Genomic DNA, 21,112 nt, shown 5'->3' on the forward strand with positions numbered 1-21,112 from the left:
CGTATACGTCCTTTCATATCGCGCGCTTTATACAAAATACTTTGTTTTAACTTATACAATCCGTTTTATTAATTCCGAAAAAAAATTCTTTTAGCTACGAATATCGTGGCATCTATAAACTTTTTGGATCATAAATTATTGAAAATCGAGGGATCTTTATAGAACTAAAGGTGGAGATGCTCGAAATATTTATAAACAAAAAAAAAACGGTCTCATAACTCTTCACTTAATTTAATAAGATATTTAGTAAAAATAATTTTTACCTTAATAGTTTTCATTTTTAATTATGTAAATTATTTAGAAAGATAAGGTTAAATGGCAATTACATTTTAAAAGAAGAATTAAGCTTTTAAAAGAAGAAGCATAAATCCAATCAAAATTAATTAAGATTAACCTAATTCACGTAATTTAATAAAGAAAGAATAAGATTCTGTAAATGACGGGGAAAAAGAGAAAAAACACAGCTGTGATATGTATACCCTGTATATGTACGACACGAAACAGCAAGTTCAGACGATGTCGTGCAAAAATAAATTAAGGGACTCGATGTAGCTTGACGCCAAAAGACGGGTAATTATGGTAAATTTCCGCGAGCAAGGATAGAACGACAATAGGATTGTAATTATTGTTTAAATTAGGTTTATATCAAGACTGTCAAAGAACGAATGCACTGCCATTAAATAGCGAATGTAATTAAGTGAATGTAAACCATTAAACAAGAGTGAGTAGGAAAATCATTTAACGTTAGAAACAAATTTATCTAAATTGTGGTTACTCTAATTATAGAAAGATATAATATTTCATTGAAATGAGAAAGATCATTTATATGTAATGAATATATATAAAACTTACATTGCTGCCAAAATGTAGAAAATACATAGAACTCAATTAAAATAAAACATCGACAAAAAAATTGTAACGTATTTTCAGTACAATACAAGATTATAAATTCGTAATTTAATCATCAATTAGTATATCAGTTTCTAAAAATTGTAGTTAATGTATTTTAAGATAAACTTGACATTTCAATCTTCCGTAATATTAAAAATTCTAAAATAAATCTGAAATATCTATGCCGTTATTTTATACATTTGTCCCCATTTATAACAACATATTTCATCGTTAGATTAACCGGATTCTACACCTCTGTAGATACCGTGGGAGGCTTACACGACGCTTAGAATCGATCAAACGAAGTTTCAGCGAATCTAAGCGCACCCTATAAATCTCCTTCGATTTCTGTAACAAGTATGATCGCGTAAAAACTTTTCTAACTTTGCCTTGCAACTTTGGAATACGGAAAACGTTGGGGGAGGCTGATAAGAAAGGCAAGTATCCGACAGTATTATCGCCTTTCTATATAAATGCAGTTTGTATGGATGCTCGGAGCGCGAAAGCTCAACAAGCGGATGAAGTTACACAATATGAACTGTCATCAATCTAGGAAGACAAAAATATTCTCTATATGGTTCTATAGAAATATTCTATATCATATTTTCCTCTTGCGTCACTTTAATATCATTCATCTGAAATTCAAACTGAAAGACCTTCAAGAAAATATTGATAGAAAGGATCTTTGAAAGATACACACCGGAAAAATCTTCGGACAAAGAGGAAATATATTATTTTCTATACTATATGAAAAAATGTAGTTTTGAATATGAAAAAATATATTTTAAATTGATAATAGAACATAATTGTAGTTAAAAATGTTTTTGTGATTTTACAACTTGCATGCATGAACTTTTCAAGGCAAATATTATCTTTAATTGGAATTCTATTATGAAATTAACATTCCCGTTTTTTAAACGTTCAAGAAAAACAGTTTCTATTACTATATTCCAAGCTTTTATATTTGTAGAAACAAAAATCAATATTATATATAAATAAATTTTTGAGCCCAAAATGCTCAAATTTTTATGGATCGAAGCATACAATAATATACGTAACATTATTTCATATTTTTGCATTCTTAAAGAGAATTCTAAACTACAAAATAATTACTAATTAATATCACGAAATTAATACCTAAAATTAAATGTTCTGTCTTCTTAGATTGGATATAAATTTTGCAGTGCGAGTCGTGATATTTCACCAATGTCATCGCGTTGTATTAAGTTTAATTATATATGTTCAGCCGACTAACCGAGGAAATATTGTAGTTGAACTCGACCATGTCGACAAAATAAGCCGTAAGAAAAGTACGTCCTTATCTTTGAGTAGAGGACCCGTCGTGCTCGATGCTCAACAATGATCCTCCGGGGAGAAACAGAGATGAGCGTGTCGACGACGCTGACAATGCCGTCCACGACAAGTTTTCTTGCGGCGAAGAACACGTCTGAATGCAGAAAGTACAACGCCGGTGCACTGTCTATGATAAAGCGTAAGCACAGTAAGAAACATACAACTCGTTATAAATATGTCACTGCTCCTGGAAAAGAGTATGTAAACAAGTGGAAGTTTGCCTTTAACGTCCTTAATATATGGGTGAGGTAATGTTATAACTTTTGCCATCTCTCAAATAAAGTCTAATTTTCGAAAGTAGTCATAAGCAGATCGAATGTACAAGATGTGTCGTGTAAAGTCCTTTCTTGTAAAAATTCAAACTCTCTCTGCATTTTATAAAGTTTTAGAATAATATACGATCTCGTAAGTGCGTACATTCTTTCCTCGTTCAACAAAATACGGAAATCTTGGAAATTGATAAATTCGGCACGTCAATTACTGTTATATTTCTTGCAGTGTCTCAAAAACGGGAATTTGCTTTTCTGATTATTATACTTTGTTCTCTATCATACGATAAATATAAATTTGAGTTATGTTTAACATGAATTCATTTCGACGTGGTAACAAGTTCGATATTAGATTTTTGCTGCACGTATAATGTAATCAAAGTTGCTGCAAACGTCATATAGTATACATATATGTGCATAGTTATATTATATATATATATAACTTTTACAGCAACAAGAAGTTGGACGTGTAACACGTCTCTAGCATCAAACTTCTTGCTGCCGCTGTACGTGGAGCCCATCGATTTGCATCAAGATTGAAGAACGAACTCTTTTTTAATTCTTCGGTGAGTTTGAAGATTCGTTTCGACGTTATCACGAAGGCGTCAACCTTTTTCTCACGACGCGAACGAGCAAAAAAATTGAAACGGCGGAGGCGAGACGATCGCTTCGTTTCTTCATCACCAGGCGATCTCGATTCGTTAGAATCGATTATTACAGCAAGACGATTCGATTGCGAGCATCCAGGGACACAAAGGGACCAATGTCCCTTTTTTTCCCGTCTCTCTTTTAACTGTGCCGTGGGAAAAGGTAAAAAATGGCAGGTATTCGTACTACTCCCGAACGTAATCGCGATATATCTCTTGCGACTGTAAATGGTCTTCGCTTCGCACTAACGACCCTGTCCGCACTTTCTAAAGACTTAAATGACGGCGTGACTTTCGCCACAGTCGGCGCGTTGCCATAAACAGTCGATACCTAGCCTCGGTCGGATGCAGAGCGTCTTTATTGGAACGTTATTTCGTAACTCAACGATAGAAAGCTAATAAGATATCCTTTCCTTTCAGGAAAATTGAAACAGGATTGTGATACTCCAGTACTAGTCCAGCCAGGAAGCGTTTTCACTGCAGAGTATAGGTACTCGCATGAATACCCTCTATATGTTAATACGCTTGTGCGCGTGTTTTAAAAAAATACAATATTATACAATTTTATCGCCAATGGAAAAACAGTACATGATGGACAAAAAATTGTGTAAAAAAGATGAAGAGCACCGAGCAAATGTTAACATTATCCCGAGGTTATTTTAACTGGAAATATGTATCTATATACGTGAAAAAAATTGTAATGAGATTTGCAGTGCGGAAAAGGCAAACGATATAGATTTTCATCTGTGTACATTATGAAAAAGATTATAGAAACGCAAGCGGATAAGGTTCAGCAAGATAACGACTTCACGCAATGCAAGAAGAAAACGACTTCTCAGTTGATACCGGCGCTCAGACAAATGCGATTGGTTACGATGTCACAGCGCGATGAAGCGACACGCGATTTCAAATACGCGCGACGTCGCAATTTCGGTATGCAAATTATTGCTCGCCGCAACGACGACGCCGAGCGCCGTTGCTCGCTCAAAAGTTATAACTGCATTTCCCGCCTAATATCGCCACGTGGAGCTAATTCCGTATAATAACGCGCAGACATTTCGGGTTTAATACTAGGTGGGCTTAAAGTTTTACGAGATGCGACGCACACGGTAGATTTGACGCGCTGGATTCAACGCGCGGTTAACGTGACGAAATAGGACATTTTTGTATCGCTTCGCGCACGGCCGCCGCTGCCACGGATCCGACAATTTGTGAAGAATTATTTGGAATTACAAATGTGAAATGTAATATAGAAAAAATACTTGCACTACAGAAAATAATTGTCATTATGGAAAATAATTTTGTGCTAAATTATGTCAAATATTTAATTACTTAATCTGTATGGAAACTGCAACAGATTTTTGTTTCAAACATAAACTTTACATCCTAACACATATTTTGTTTTTGTTTTGCCCTTGCCTTGCACTCCTTCCTGTTGTATCATTGTTCTTTTCCAATGATTCGTTTAAACTGTCGTCTCTTCGGACGTGACTCAACCTGTTTTCTTATTCTTAATGGGGGTTTGAAACGGAAAAATTCTTGAACTAATCCATTATAAGCTTTTAAATAAACACAAGGCGCTTTCAGAAAGAAAAAAACATTCGAAGAAATGTAAATCAGTATTTAAAGAAAATAAAATCTTTCGTTTCCAATTGCCATAAAGGATTAAGCATCCGTCTAAGGAGTTTATACGTTTAAGAAACATATAAATATCGGTTTAAAAAAATATATTTTCGGTTCCAGGCGAGAAATATCGGTGCAGGTGGTTGCAGGTGAGTATTGAGCATATAAGAAACCTCAACTGTCACCTCGAATCGCAATCGCTACTTTCGATTGGAAAATGCAATGCGCAATGTCATGGTGCATTATATCGAATGTATTTCGCAAGAAATAAGATGCATAATCGCATTTGATACTGTCGGTGCATTGTATTATAAATTCACTTTTCTTATTCTCGATTAGCTAAGTAATTGTTTTACTAAAATAACAATTATCTTCGATATGCTTATCAATTGCAAAATATTTGTTGTTCTTTTTTTCATTATTTGTAGTTAATAGACAAAGTTAAGACTAAAATGTAATAAAATAGAAAAGATAAGAAATAAAATATTAAAATAATAATTGGAAGACCTCCTAAAATCTCATAATTTTCAGTATTTAGTGATTTCAAAATTAAATTTCTTTTTCATGCAATTTTTACTGTGTAAAGCTGGATCGAAACCAAGCGAGCGAGCGCGAGCGAACACAAACAAATTATATAGCGCACAAAACAGTAGGTAAATAAAAACGGGTAATGTCTCGTGATTGTTTCAATATTACATTAATTATGCACACATATTAATTAAAATATTTCACGTTATTGTATACTATGCTCAAATTATTATCTTCTCGCATATTAATTACACGCGAAATTATATATATATATATATATATATATATATATATATATATGTATTTTCTAAATAATTTCACTCAACTCTTCATTCCATTAATCAAAAGTGCGCATTTAAACCTATAAATATTTATAACACGCTCATAACTTTAATTCAAAGCAACACGACCAACACCCTCCCAGTTGTCAGTAATATTTTTCACGCGATACTCAGTGGCTCTTTGGAAACAGTCACATTGGAGATTAACTTCTATATTTCTCATCCGTACTCTCCAATCCTCTTTTCGAAAGCACCGTTCGCAAACGTTTAATTACCCCGCGTTGTGCTATTTAAAAAGTATCAAAGTGAGCGTCGAATGAGTTTGTTGACCACTGAGTTTGTTGACTACTGACCCTACAGAGCGGCTTTATCACGTTCACGTAACCGGTATTCCGGCGTGATCGGCGATGCGCGCGTGCACTTCAATTCCAATACAAATTCAAACGGGATGATCCTCTCTCGTCCGTTTTCTAAAAGCATCGTGTACCGGCCTACCTGCCCGCGTGATTGGCTTCTCTCACTTCATCTTGAAAAGCTCGTTGGTCTTATCGCAGCACGAATTCATATTCTGCACGCGCAGTGATTCGGTTTTGCATAAATAAAAAAAAAAAAAAAAAAAAAACGAATTTGTTCTACTCTAGCTTGAAATACGTAATCCCTAAGTAAATCCCGTAAAAATTTTATATTCGTAAACGAGATTTTAGGCTCGATCGAGTTAATTGAAAAGATTGAGTAAATAGTAAATGAGATAACCTAATAACTTTCCAATGGTAAGAGATTATTAATAAATACAGAACTCGTTAAAAAATTATTATAAACGATAAATTTCGTATTTTATCATTGGAAATTTATTACTGCGATAATAAAATATCCCATTTTATTGTTATATTATTCGTATTATATATATCGTATTACATTCGTATTGTATTCTCTTTTCCGTTAATATGCGCAGGATGTCCTGTACAATACCGTACAATAATTTAATAGTATTTTGGCGAATTGGAGGCTTGCTTATATATGATACGAAACCTATTGTGACCTCGATATTACGATAATAGGATCTTTTAATTAATTTCCAATATAAGCCATTGTACGGTATGAGATTCTGAATTGTAAAATATAGGATTTTTATAAAGGTACGTATATTTTTCTCATTTTAAATTTATACTCATAATAGAAATTCCATCAAAAGATAAATTAATTGTAAGAAAAGTAAAAATTATTTTAGTGGCACGGAACTAATAAGTTCTAAGCTCAAATCAAGTATCATAAATAAAACATTGAAAATTGAAAAGATCTTTGCACATATTCGGGAAATACTTACTTATGTATTTTCGTTAAAAGTATCGATGTTTAAAATCATCTTGTGCATTCTTATCTTTCATCTGCATTTTGTTCCTATCTCCTGTTATTTTGTGCAAACGTACTTGAACTGAAAAAAAAAGGAAATTCCGAAACAATCCAGCGCCCGAATCTAATTTTCGCACGTGTTCGAGCACAACGTTGCGCCGCATTCAATTTTTCCTAAAACGATTCTGCTCCTCTGTTATCGTCCGCAAATTCATATTTTTCGATTACATGCGCGACCACATTCAACGAAAAGAAATAGAAAGAGAGAAAACAGTAGCGGAGTCGGTTCTTGCGGAGCTCAAACTATTGCATACCCAGCATTTTTTTTTGTTCATTTCTTCGCTGCAAAATTCTCCGTTACATGAAGTGACTGATTAGAATCAGGATATCTATAATGTATCTGCCTTGAATATATGATTAATTATGTTGCGAATTTGCTCTGGAATAAAAATAATGGGAAATCAAGTAAAATCTTTACATGATTGTATAATTATTATTTTATCTTATTTTCTTCTGAAGCGTAATCGTAATGTTTAAGAAAAATAATTAATCGGTTAATTAGTTCCTATTTCCAATTTTCTGTAGAAATATTCTACAATGAAACTTCTGTCGATAGAGAAACATGTATACTTAAGAGAACGTTTTAATAATCCATTTTTTAATAATCCATGCAATAATCCATTAAAACGATTAGACTTTAGATTTTTCTAAATATTTCTTCATTGTGACACTTTATTAGAACAATTGCGGTTTCGGGTTTCTTTATATGTTTCTTCATTAGAACTGCAGTTCATTAAATCACTGCTTCTAGATTGCTTTAAATCTTTTTCCATACGACAACATTCATTAGAATAATTAGAACTTCACATTTAAGGGAGTGAAAAAAACCCCTGAAAAACCTTCAGAGATTGAAAAAGTTCGTGTAGCTTCCAATCTCCGATATTTAAATATACCAATTTTAGCGAATCACCCCTGTGTCCGTTAGTCAACTCCTTTCTGCATCGATGATACCACCTCTGCGCGCGATCCGGTGCTATCGCAAACGATACATATACCATATATACGCACGGCGCTCTCGTTGCGCGACCGCCGGCCGGAAAAAAGTGCTCAAATAGAAAAGCGCCGAGCAAAAACGGAGGAGAGACAAAAATCGAGACTGCCGACCAAACCAGCGCGGCGAGCAGCACCGCGCGAGCATATAGTACCCGTCGATCGCCGCTATACGTATGAACGGGGTGGCGAAGGGATGTGGCAACATACATCGCGCGGTCTCCTCCTTTTTGGGCGACGCACTCGAAAACGCAATGTTTCTCGCTCCGGCGAGTTTTCCGCCTCGTTCGTTTGCCTGGCAACGATGTGAATAATGCCACGGAATGAAAAGCTCGCTATCGCCGCGCGCTAGGACGCGGCCGGCCACCTTCATCTTCGTTTCTTCCTATATGCTTCGATCGATCTTTCATCGTCTCTCACTCTTTCTCGCTCTCGCTATTCACTCTCCGATTCTTCTGGCATCCCGTTTCCACTCCTCGTTTTGATTCTCTCGAGTAACGGCGGCGACGGCGGAATCGAACGAGAGGAAAAGAAGGCCCTCCTTTCTCGTCTAGACCCACAGTAATCCACCCAGTCATTATCTAAAACGTTCCGAGCGGAGCTACTATAAATGCCATCGGTATCTTTCTCGGTGGCCTCCGCGCGTCTCCTCTGCTTCGCCTCCTTTGCCACTGCCCGCCGTCGTTTCATCTCGGTATGCCTTCCGAGATCGCACAAATGGTCTTTTCAGCTTCGTATAGTTGTAGAGAAGTGTGGGTGGAAAGATGTAGTTTCGCGCGCGCGCGTATCGTCGCGTGATATTTGCTTGTTCCCAGGGACAAAGTGATGCGCGCGAAAATGATCACGCGAAACAACATAGAAGGCTGACGGTGAAACTGCTTTTAATTTCAAGTACTGTAACGTCGCAGACATTTTCTTCGTAGGTATAAAAAGGGGCTGAAGGGACTGAGATAATATTCTAACGACTTTCGCGTAAATTTGTATCAAAAGCGAACTTATTAAACGTGTATCAAAAGCATAAAATATTAATCGAATAATAATTTTATATTTATTATACAAATTATTATACATATATTTGTGAAAAATGATTGCATGATAACGAACTTTAATTCTGAGCAATTATAGTCAAATAAAAGCTATATCCTTATTGCGGATATTTAATAAGATATGTAGGAATGCACGAGGAATCGTTAACTGTATTTCTAATTTCTTTATCATTTTAATGCACATTCACGTCTTGTTATCGCTACGGAGCCAAGGTCTAAAGTGGCCCGCCGATCCATTAGCATAAGGTACAGCGTCATTTCTTTATTAGAGCCCACAAATCGGTAACGTTATCCAAATTTGACCACAACGGTTGAGGCTTAATGATAGCCGAGGATAATGGCATGCGCAGTCGGGGACCGAGACGGATTAAAGGCACAGGGCCGAAGGAGGAAGAGAGACAGACGGGTGACACGAACGCGAAGTTTGATAGAGGGAATAGCTCTTGACGAGGACCGGCATTCCAGGTGCCTATTTCGGGAATGACTGGACCCGTTTTCGGGTGTCGTGTCCGCGCCTCCATTTCGCCCTTCTTGCCACCCTCCTCGCTTTGTCCATTGGAATCACGCCAGTTATCACGGTTAGTACGAGACACGCTCTTTCTCGATCTCCTCGCCGTCGGCGATACGTCGCTTCCTTCCTCTGACATTTTCGTTCGATACCGGCGAGGAGCGGCGTCCCGGCATTCGTCTGGACACTCCCGGCGAAATGCCCGAGGTTTTTAATCTCGAGATTCCCGAGTCCAAAATCACTGTTCCTTCATTCAAAAACGTGACGGTAATTTGGATGTGTACGTTTCGGCTTCATTTCTTACGTTCCATTATCCGATATCTTTAAAAGACTAATGTCCATTTCTATATCAACGCAGGTTAATTTTAATCTTGGTTTACCTTACCTATCTTCTTTTCCTAGTTCTAAGAGTTAGAAAAAGATTAGAAAGTAAGTTAAACCGTGATTAAAGTTAATCTACATTGGTAGAAATGGGCATAAAAGTTATTTTCAAATGAAATAGCGTTTGAGTTTTTCAGAATTTTAACGACACCTCTTCGTTCCATGAACACTTATATCGAATTGAGTTATTTTCTTGTCTTAATCGCGGCTATAGTGACGAGGAGACCAGCGTTTCTTATTTCGTTACAATAACAAAGATAAGTTTCTTTAGTCTTCTTGTCTTTGACGTCAGATAAAGAAATATGAGAAAGGTGAATCTCCAAGAGTTTATACAGAATATTTCAAAATTACGACCATTCCTTTAAATTCTGGATTATTTATCCAATTAAGAATTGTTTTATTTTTTTGCTTAATAAAGCTTTGTGTGATGATTTAATCTTATCACTGCTCTTTCAAATTCAGTATTAAATATCACTAATTAATTATATCAAGTTAAAAGTTCTATTAAAGTGAGATCTAGCTTAATTTTATAATATATGGTTTTGTTGCATAATTATACATAATTTGAATATCCGTATTCAAACCGGTATTTAAGAATTAACAACTTCGAGATAACAGTTTGTTACGTAGACTTAAAAGCACCAGACACAAGATGTTTAATTAAGACATGCGAGATTAGTAAAACAATTATAATAAGAAGCAACGTTGATTTTGAACTGGAGACAGATTCGAGGCTCTACTTATGAGTAACGAACCATGGATATTTTTGACAAAAACTGAACTATAAGCGAGCAACACACGAGTAAACGTTCAGCAGTCAATACAGTTTCTGTTTGAAAAATGGATTTTCCCGTTTGAAGCTGACCCGAAGGAAGGTTTGTTTGTTCGAAAGAGTCTTGAGCTGAATACTCGTCTACCAAATAGTCCAGCCCTCAGCACGTACCATAAATTTTCCGTTTTCGGTACAATAGGATCTATATGACTCCACTAAAAAAAAAGATGATTTTATCTTTTTTTACGTCTCGCTGTTCGTCACGGCAACGTTTTTCGACGCAATAGGGTTCGAGAGATTTCGCCGAGGGTTAAGAATCGTGAAATTAGGCACTAGCGGACATCCATACCCATATACGGCACGTACGGCATCAAAATTCCGCCGGCATGCAATATCATAGCGGTCGCGGCATCCAGCATGATAAAAACCTCGTCTCGACCAAAGAGGCAAAGGATCAAGGAGAGGGCGCAACAACGAACGGAACGGGGTGTATGTGCGGCGGGAGATGCAGCGGCAGAGGCAGCCATCTTAATTACCTAATTTTTTCGACGGCGTTTTAAAGCCTCGAAGACAATTACTAACGTGTACGACGAACTCGTCGGGTCTGAAAATGCGGTTTTAAATTTTTGTCCCTTTATGAACGCGGGTCAGGAACCGTTCCTGGCTATTTTTTTGGGGCTCTATTCACTTCTACAAGGGCCCAATAATAACCGGTCATGCCGGCAACTCGCCTCGCCGCGAAATGAAAAATCATATTGAAGTTAAATAAAAAAAAATAATAATCAGGAAATACGAGTGGAAGTTTGAGCAATCGGTTGTACCAGATTCGGGTAGGTCGAAATATACCGTGCAACCGAAAAATTTAGAATAATCGAAAATTATTTCGAGCATGCCGATCATCTGAACGAAAATCGAATTTAATTTCGGCGCGAAGATGATCGACCCAAAAATGTTGGATCTCTTCTCTCGAAAATTTCTATTGCCGGCGCGGCGCACCCCTAGTGATTAGAAACACATGCCATTAACAGCAGTTCGGATACCTGATAGTTTAGAACTTCCGGCGCAATTTCTTAGTAATGAATGCCTCCTCTTTAATCTTCTAGCCTCTTCGGCTCCAACGCCGCAATATATAACTTTACGCGGTTTTTTCCACAATTTTCTCAGAACGTGAGGCGCCGTTTATTTCGCAAAGCGCGCTGTCATTCGAATTTTTATTTCTCCCGGAATGTCCGTAAGATAGACTATCCCAAATTTCCGTCTGGCGTATATAAAAATTCACGCGTAGTAGTCAGTAGTAGTTGGAATGTCGATTCTGCCTCGACACATCGACGTATTCGTTCGATAACATTCATGCCGCCTCTCCATTTATTCTTTCTTTTTTCCTCTTTCCGTCTCTTTTGCCCTTTCATGTCGACTATACTATTCTGTTTCGATGAAAAGCTCGGCCAGTTCGGGCATAAGCGACGGCGAGTATTCAGAAGTGTATTGCAAAAATTGTGCCGATAGAGAGGCAAATCGCGTTTGAACAAGTGGCTTGAAAAATTTAACTTTGGCTGGCGCATTTCGATGTCGAAACAAAAGTCGTCTCGGTCGCCGCAATTTTCAAACGTGCATTTATCCACGGCCTTAAATACGGGATCGCGTTTGTGTTACGTGGAAAAAAAAATAAAAGGGTAATAGCACTCCGTTCGTGAAAAGGAGAACAAATAATTGTTCTTTCTCAAACACATTCCTCTACAATGCGAATGTACAATTAAGATTAATTGGTTCGTGTGCAGCGTACCGTGATAGATGATAGACACCGAAGTAATGTCTCGAGTACCATCTCACCGCAACGGTATATTACAACTCGCGCTATTATGTATAAACTGCAGAATGTTTGGAGAGTAGATAGCGGGGAAAGAGTATAAATCATAATTATGAGCTTCGCGCGCACAGCAATATAAGTAAAACCGTCCATCAAAATTATGCCGCGACTATCAAGACAACAGAAATCAGACGAAAGATGCTGTTTAGACTCTCGCGCGCTACTTGGAGTAGTCAGATACTCTGGATACTCTGGATAATCCTATTTCAGTTCTCTCTCTTGAAACACGCCATATTCTACATCCACTGTCAATGCGGAAAACTAACATCGAACGCGCCAGGTAAAGGGGAACAATAACAGAAAAGAGGAAAATAGAATTCCATGAGAGAAATTTTCTCTCTCCGTGGAAGTGGCACGGAACGAAAACACTTTTGGAAAACGATCGTCAAAAGATCGGCGTAGAATCTGCGAATACGGCAAGAGAGGGGGGGGGGAGGACCTGGTATACTTGGTACTCACGTTACTTTCGGGCCGGCGATTACGCTTATTGCAGTCGTCTAATAACGGAGGATTGTTTTCTGCAAAAGACGAGGAGAGGCGAAGCGGGCCGTTGTTCTCGAATTATTCCGCGCCTTTGGACCTGCAACGGGAAGCATAAAACGAAATTAATGTCGTAATAATCGCGCTGCCGCATAACGTAAGTCAGCAAAGCCGCGCCCTTGAAACGCGGTTAATTCCGCAATAATTGTTCTACACGGCGAATTATCGCGATTGTATTACAGGTTTCGCGATACACGCGCGTGGACAGCTTCTGAGTGTAACAGCGGAAACGGAACCGCAGAGCACAGTCTTGTGTTGTGCAGAGTGATTCAAGAGATAACAGTAGTGCTTCTAAGACATATTTAAAAGATAGAAATAAAAGAGTTTCTTATAAACGTATCGTCGATACACTCAATTTTTAGCAATGTAATAATCTGGATAAAAGTAAGTAAAAAGAAAAGAAGAAATAATTATATAGATATATACATATATATGTGTATTTATAAAAAACTTCTTGACTTATTTATATTGAATTTTAAACTTTGTGCAAAGAATATCACTGTTTCCTTTTAAATCACTCCGAGTAAAAATACATAATGCGCCATGTCAGCTTTACAACAATTCTTTCAGGCATAATCATGCCAAAACTCGTTACCCGTGCGAAAAAACGCCACACGCAAATGCTTCATCAGTCGACATTCTCATCGCCCATTTAGCGTTAAATGCGGCAGCCCGACTCATCTTGTACTATACACGCTGAATGCGATCCTCCTGATAGACAAGCGGAACTCGTGTGAGCTCGGCTTATCTTCAGCAAAAATCGCGAAAAAAACGGTTGCGCATTCACCGGCACAAGTAAAATTTCTTTCGTCGACTTCCGAAAAAATTGCGCCCATGTGTGCGATCGTATCGCACATGGCTTAAGACATACAAAGCATATATATGTATATATTTCGGATATATACATATAAGGTGTCTCAGCCAGCATCACCGAGTGTATTTTTGACTACAACTTTTATGATTAGTTTGGAGCTAGTTTAAAATTAATTTTCTTAATGACAATGCCGAAAAACAGCATTGTTTCGCACTTTTTCAATTTGTAACCTTTATACATTATTATAATATACTAAAAATTTCAGATTATAATTCTATTAATTTTAAATTAATATATTACTTAAAGAATACGATTTTTTTCATCTTAAGATATCCTGTATAAGAAAAGATTAAGAAAATATATAATGTAAAATCGCGAAAATAGAGATAAATTTAGTTAACGTTAAAGGTTAAAGAGGTATTTAAAAATTTTTTCCATCCGTCATAAATATTGCAAATATCACGTCGTCACATTTAGCCGAGTTAACTCTCTCCGGTCATAATAATTTGAAAGAACGAGTTAAGGGACGATTGTTTCTCTGTGTTGTTCAATGACTTGTCGTGAGTTATAATGGCTCGCTATAAAAACCGATGAGTATCATTTATGATACTCGAAGACCCTAGAAGCACACACATTTGTCCGCTCGGCAGGATGTACCACGTTCGTTTTCGAGACGACGACGAATCGCCACAGACAGCATCGTCGACAGCATCGTTGTTTCTACCTACCGTCTCTCGTTTAAACGAAACACGTCCGCTCCGATACCAAACCCACCGAGCAAAGGCGAGGAAATATTCGCTCTCCGCACGTCGTTGTGAAAGCAAAAAGAGATCAGCGGAAGGAAAACAAAATCGCACAGAGAGAAGGTCCATAAAGGAAGAGAATACAAAGGAGAGAGAAAGAGAGAGAGAGACAAAAAGGGGGGAAGGGGAAGTAAAGACACGAAGAGAGAGAGACAAAGAACGAAAAACGGAGGGAAAGAGTGAAAGCGAGATAACGAGCAAGTGGGAGAAGAAATGGAAACAAAAGGCGAAAGGGAATGAAGGGGAAGAGCGGAAGAAAGGAGGACGGTGGAAGGGAGATGAGGAGGGCTGCAGGCGAATGACGTTGATGAAATGCTTCTCAGCGGCGAACATGTAACGCGACCTCGGCGGATCGAGATAAACGCATTCGCGAGTCGGATTCCTGCACCATCCCCTTTCCCCTATTATCTTCCCTCCTCCTATCGTTCCCCCTGACGCCCTTGCACCCGCCATCTCGCCGAATAGCACTGCATTCGCACGACGGCTCTTCCTTTAATCCATTCGAGCTTTATCTCATTGACGAGATAGTTGGCTCGCCGAGATACATCCGAATCCACCGGTATGTACACTCTCTCCGGTCGGCGCGCCTACGATCGTTTTAATCAGTGGTTCGGATCGACTCGATTGAAATCGGCCCAAGCGCGATTGAGGCCGGCGTTCGCCACTACGCTCTACTTTACGTAAAACTGAAATCGATACCGTTCGGTTTGCTCACCGCAAAGCTCGTGGCAGGATTTCGCGCCGAGTGAAACGTGCGAAGCACCGGAAAGTCATGGCGCCAGAAACGGAAGTTAGCGTAGAGGAAAATCGACGGATCTAAAGAGACACCGGAAGCTGCAAGATCATAATCTTGAAAATTATAACGCTCTTCGAGCAATCCTTGTCCTGATATAGCAAAATAATAGATAATTCTTAAGTCATTGAAAAATCTGTGTTTAGGGTAAACTCGGGTAAGATGCTTCATGGCGAGCTAGATTGAAAGAACATAGGTTGGCCATCTTTCCTGTATGGCCATATCTTACCTGAGTTTACGCTACACAAAGTTATTTCTTGTAAATCCACGAATGCATAATATATCCCAAGTGTGTGCATATAAAGTACAAATAGGAATTAATTATATATGCACTCTTTTTCATCTTAAAGATTATTAACAAATTCTTTTCTTCGTCAGTAAAAAATTAACAAGAGTTATATATTTTGACCAAACTGACTTTAATATCGAAGATTCTTACATTAACTCGACGTTTCGACACTGATTTTGTGTCCTTATCAAGAGATTTCTAAAAAGTATGCATAACGAAGTCATTACAAGCACATTGTTACAGAAACGAATGTCGCACAAGGAACAATTAAAAAGGACATATCTACCTATCTCATCATGTTCACGAATTACTTTAGCTACACGTAAGGTTCTTGCAGTTCTAGTAACTTTGTCAAAAATTCTTTTTAAAAAGAGTCGCAATCCAGAGAGCCGTAATCATAATGCCGTAATTAAAGATTATTTAAAAGCACAAAAAATGGTATTGTATTTCTGCATTTAATTACGCTCTATAGTTTGTTTTCTACGCGCGTGACGATATCGACGAAGCGCAGAATTTTGAATTCGTCGACACCGAGAACAGCGAATCGATAAGAAGCATACGTGAAAAAGGTATTGCTGATTTCTCGGCGTTATACTGTACGCATACTAATACGTTCATTCTTATTTATAAGCTACGACATAGGTAACGCGGTGAGCCTACGTAATATAGAGATTCCCGCCTAAGACGACGGTGGTCTTGCTTCGGCGTTTCAAACCGTCGCGTTACGAGAGGGAGAGGAAGGGCGGAAGGGAGAGAAGTGCAATAGGAAAGCGCCGACTTTCGAAGGAAGGAATTAAGCAACTCGATGTAAAGGAGACGGCGGCGCAGCTTCCGCGTGTTCCTCGGGCTTATCGCCGAAAGTTCTACCCGCGAGCTCGTTTTCTCCTCCTGAGATTTGCTTAATGAGAAAAGTGAATAGAACCGTAACTGCGGCTGTGCGCGCTACCGAAAGTAGCAAACGAGCCCTGCTACCGCCTCTCTAACCGTCGTCGGGCGAGCATCTTCGAACCGGGTGTATTCCCCGTCGAAGTTACGGTCGCTCCGCTTTTTCCCCCCCGTAGAAAAACCATCCCCCTACGGGCGACCCTGCACCGCCGCGCTCTTTTTCCACGATCTTGCCTCGAACGGTCGAGTCCGTACGAGCTTACACTGATAACGGCCCCATGCTCCCCGAGGATTTCTCGCAGCAGAGGTTTATTCGACAGTCCGCCTCACACATGTCACGTATGTGTGAGCGTGCGAGTATACACACTCACACATATTACGCTTTTTAGAATCTTACCGAACGGACAAGTTTGTACGGGAAACCTTGTGCTGACATTCTTATCGCATGGATTTTTCCTTTTCTCTGCTAGGTTCGTCAAAGAGCGCCGGAATATAGAGCATTGTTTAGACTTTAGGAAAGTGATAAAGAAATAAGTTCAAAGTTTATATAATTTCTTAGGCCAGATTCTGCAATCAGAATTTAGTACAGAAAGAATGTCTGCCTCTTTCCTGTTTTTCCGTCATATCTCGAATATTTATCTGAGTTATATTTTTGTGTAACTTTCATTTATCTCCATTGATATAAATTTATCTCCTATCCAAAGAAATATTCTTACATATTTATACAAATTCTAAAATATATATCATCCTAAAATATCGATAGAAAATACAATTTAGATCACTAATAAATCGTTTATTAGCAATAAACGATTTATTAGGACAAAATCATTTATTCAACTATGTATATATTAATACAGTAAAAACGAGATAAGAAAAGACAGAAATTTGCCGAAAATAATTTGATATTTGTGAATAATAAAAGCGCGATTTGATTATATCGATTTCTTAATTTAATCGCATGAAACATTTTAATTAGGTAGATGTAATAAAAACATGATTTGTTTACATTGCTGAAACATATACATGCTCTCCATTATTCAGGGCAATTGAGGGTGGGGATTGGCTTGGATAATCGAGAAACGCAATCCAAAGCACATACCGGTACTTTATTGAGGCACAAACAAACATTACTGTATAACTGTAATTTATTCGTGATATGCATAAATACACGCCCAGCGATGCTTACGAGTGGACGTTTAATACGTTCACGTAAATAATTTGCGATTTTCGTTTACCTCTGGGACTCGGTAATGAATCATTTTGTCCGAACACGTTATTTCTCATCTTCGTTATTAGTCATTAGCAATTTACGATAACGCACGGATAATCTGGAAATAGGATAATACCAAATATGGGTAATCCAGAGTACGCTGCACATGTATTTCTGATATGACGCTATTTTAAACTACTCTTGTTGTCTTACCTTCAGAGAAGCCTGAGTTGCTTAATCAATTAAAAGAGTTTAGTATTTATTTTAATAGTTTCGTATTAAGCATTTTCAATGTATCTTGATATTGCTTGTCAGGTAAATTTATAAAAATTCGTTTAGCATCCGGAAGAAATCCGGATAATAGAGTTAGCTAAACTAAACTTCCGTAATTTAAAAGAGTTAACGCATTCGTTTGACTGATATATTGCCAGGGACAGGAGACCTCACATAAAATGTAACATGCATTTTTAGGTTCTTAAAAATTGGGGGCTTGTATTTTTTTATATTTTAGAGCTCGTTTTCTTAACACAGGTAGACTAGCGGTACTCGACTTCCAAGGAAAAGGGTTTTAGGTATCTTCTTTTTCCTTTTTGATAAAATTTTAGTCGTCAAAATTATCAATAGAACCTTCAAAATAATTTTCCTCGCATAGAAACATCTGCCAATAGTGCACCAATGATCTCATTGTACATATTTTTAGTAATCAGAATATTGCCAACAACTCTAAAACTATACATATATATTAGTATCAATTTCAAACTTAATAAAGATTGAAAATTTATGTCTTTAATAAATGCACAATTCTCTAGTGACAGTAATTTCCCAGTAAACGTGATTTTATCAAATATGAATGCAGATATAATAATATTAATATATAAATATTCTCCAATTCTTAGCAAAATGGTCTGACAATCATTCGTGGCAGCATATATGGATAATACAATGTTATTTCTTTGTTTACGATTGATAACGATTATTGATTCTTTGATTATAAGAAATAATAATCTCTTTAATTACCACAATCTACAAAAAATATATACTTATAGGAATGTATTCAATTTATTTAATTTTTTTGACTTTTAAATGCACAATTTTTCGTGGTATTCTGAGTATTTTCTAAACAAGTAATGACTGCTAAGGAATTCTAAAAGAATATTTAAAAAAGTTTTCTTTACTAATTTGAACACACCCGAAGAGGCGACTCCAGAACAGCCTCCCCATCCAGAAAGGAAAGAAGGGTCAGAAAGGCCAAAGAAGGCCCTTTACAGATGTGCAAAGCCGCGTGTTTTCAGTTCGAACTTCATAAGGGAGACCACACGAAGTATCAAAAAGTCGCTTTACATATATGTAAAGCTGCGCACTTAAAGGTTAAATTGTAGTGTTTCTAATTCAATAAAAATTTTTTAAACAGACATTTTTATATCGAGGTTTTATCTGTTTTTATTTTTCTTCTTCTTCTTAGTTTATATTATCTTTCGCTTCTACTTTCCTTCAACTATTTACAGCACTATTCTTCGCAAAAGCGTGTATATATGAACGTGTGTGTGTGTTTGTATGTAGATATATGTGAGTGTCCATAATATGATGAGTTTCGGTCTGTGGGTTTGCTAAACCTAAATGACTGTGCAAGATCAGTCATCCCTGCGGGACTGATTTATTTGATCTCCAACTTTTTACGGTTATTCTAACGGCACGTGCCAAACTTCGACATTTTAATTCTTGTTGCCTAATAATTTCGCACCTAATATACGCAGTTCTAACACGTTTATACACACATACACACACATGTATCTCGCCATTAAAAAGTTACGGTCACGACGAATTCTACAATAGCACATACATTACATGTGTATCTTCTATTCGTATCATGCTACATATTTCAATATTTCCATATAAGGCCGATAATTAAAATCGTTGAAAAAACGTACAGAACGTAAAAATGTTTCATGAATATTCTTTGCACATGTACGTTTCTATATGCAGATACTATAATATATTAATATTGTAATATAATATGTGTGTAATGAACAGTACTTTTAAAATAAAAATAAAAGCTTTTTACAAATGAACTTCTAGAAATAAAAACTATTACTAAAATTAAAAATTGTTTACAACTTTCATAAAAGAAATTTAATATTTTTTATTCAATTTAGTAATTAAATCTTTTAAATCCTGAATTCCTTTTTTAACATTTTATATAATAATCATTTTTATTCGCGTACAAAAAATGGTGGTTCTCGTTCAAACCATGCAAAAGTAAAAAAAGGAAATGTTTTAGAATTATTTTACAAGCTCTAAAAGTTATCTAAATCTTTTTATGACTGAATGAAGACGAGTTGAAAATGTGTAGCCTCCCACGAAAAGGGAACTGACAGGCAGAAATTGTCTAGTTTACGGGGTTTGGAAGGTCATAAATAGCTCGTAACTCTGATTTGCTTTTTTACTTCTGCTCGCTGAGAGGCCCAGCTGAATAAGGGTAAGGTTGTGAATGCGAATGGCGAATGTGGCAGAACCCTTCCTCGCTTCATTACGGGCACCGTGTAGTGTTGGCAGGTCAAATCGCGTAAGAGGGACATTAGGTTTCGCGCGGCTCGCTCCACGCACACAGAACGGTCAGAGAATAGTGCGGACTCGGTGATTCTGTCCGCCTAGTTTATCGATCGTCCGTCGAATAGGCAGAGAGAGAGAGAGAGAGAGAGAGAGAGAGAGAGAGAGAGAGAGAGAGAGAGAAGAGAGCTTTGTACGAATACTGTATACGCGATTACAGATGTAACCTGCCTGTTTTCAGATACGCGCGTCGCCGTTGATAGCGCGCGACGTAACACCGGTGTAACGGCATCGGTATATCGTTGAATTATTTCACGCCTCGGGCTCCTGTCCCGTGAATTCTTAATTTCGTTGATAGATCCTAGCGTAGATGTATGTATCGATAGTAAACCCCCCGATTCGCAATTACTAATCTGATTCTAGCGCCGGCGCGCGCGAGACTGCGAACGACACGCGAGAAAGAAATAAAAATGTTTCGCGCTTCACGTACCCGCTGTACGCGTGTGCGGAAGATGAAAGATTCAGCATTATGAGCGGTACACTTGGACTTTGTAACACGCACTGCTTTGAATTACTGTAGCACTATACAACTACTTTTACCATTACGTGCGCATTTGTATGTTTCAGCGAATTAGAAATTGCGGGGTTGTAAAAAAAATGTTCGT

At 37.5% G+C, this 21,112-nt stretch overlaps 1 protein-coding gene across 3 annotated transcripts in view; it reads right to left on the bottom strand.

The window, feature by feature from the left end:
• Positions 1 to 21,112, bottom strand: part of LOC139812843 (uncharacterized) — a 125,884-nt gene that overhangs the window by 30,474 nt on the left and 74,298 nt on the right. For 2 of the 3 annotated variants that reach the window (XM_071777942.1, XM_071777944.1), the window contains one exon: positions 13,026 to 13,146. The gene's annotated coding sequence lies outside the window, so the exon portion shown is untranslated. Of the gene's footprint in view, positions 1 to 2,146; positions 2,340 to 13,025; positions 13,147 to 21,112 lie in introns of those variants that run through there. The other variant, XM_071777945.1, reaches the window with a different exon arrangement.

This window comes from Temnothorax longispinosus, chromosome 5, assembly GCF_030848805.1.
Source record: "Temnothorax longispinosus isolate EJ_2023e chromosome 5, Tlon_JGU_v1, whole genome shotgun sequence".
Classification (NCBI taxonomy): Eukaryota; Metazoa; Arthropoda; class Insecta; order Hymenoptera; family Formicidae; genus Temnothorax; species Temnothorax longispinosus.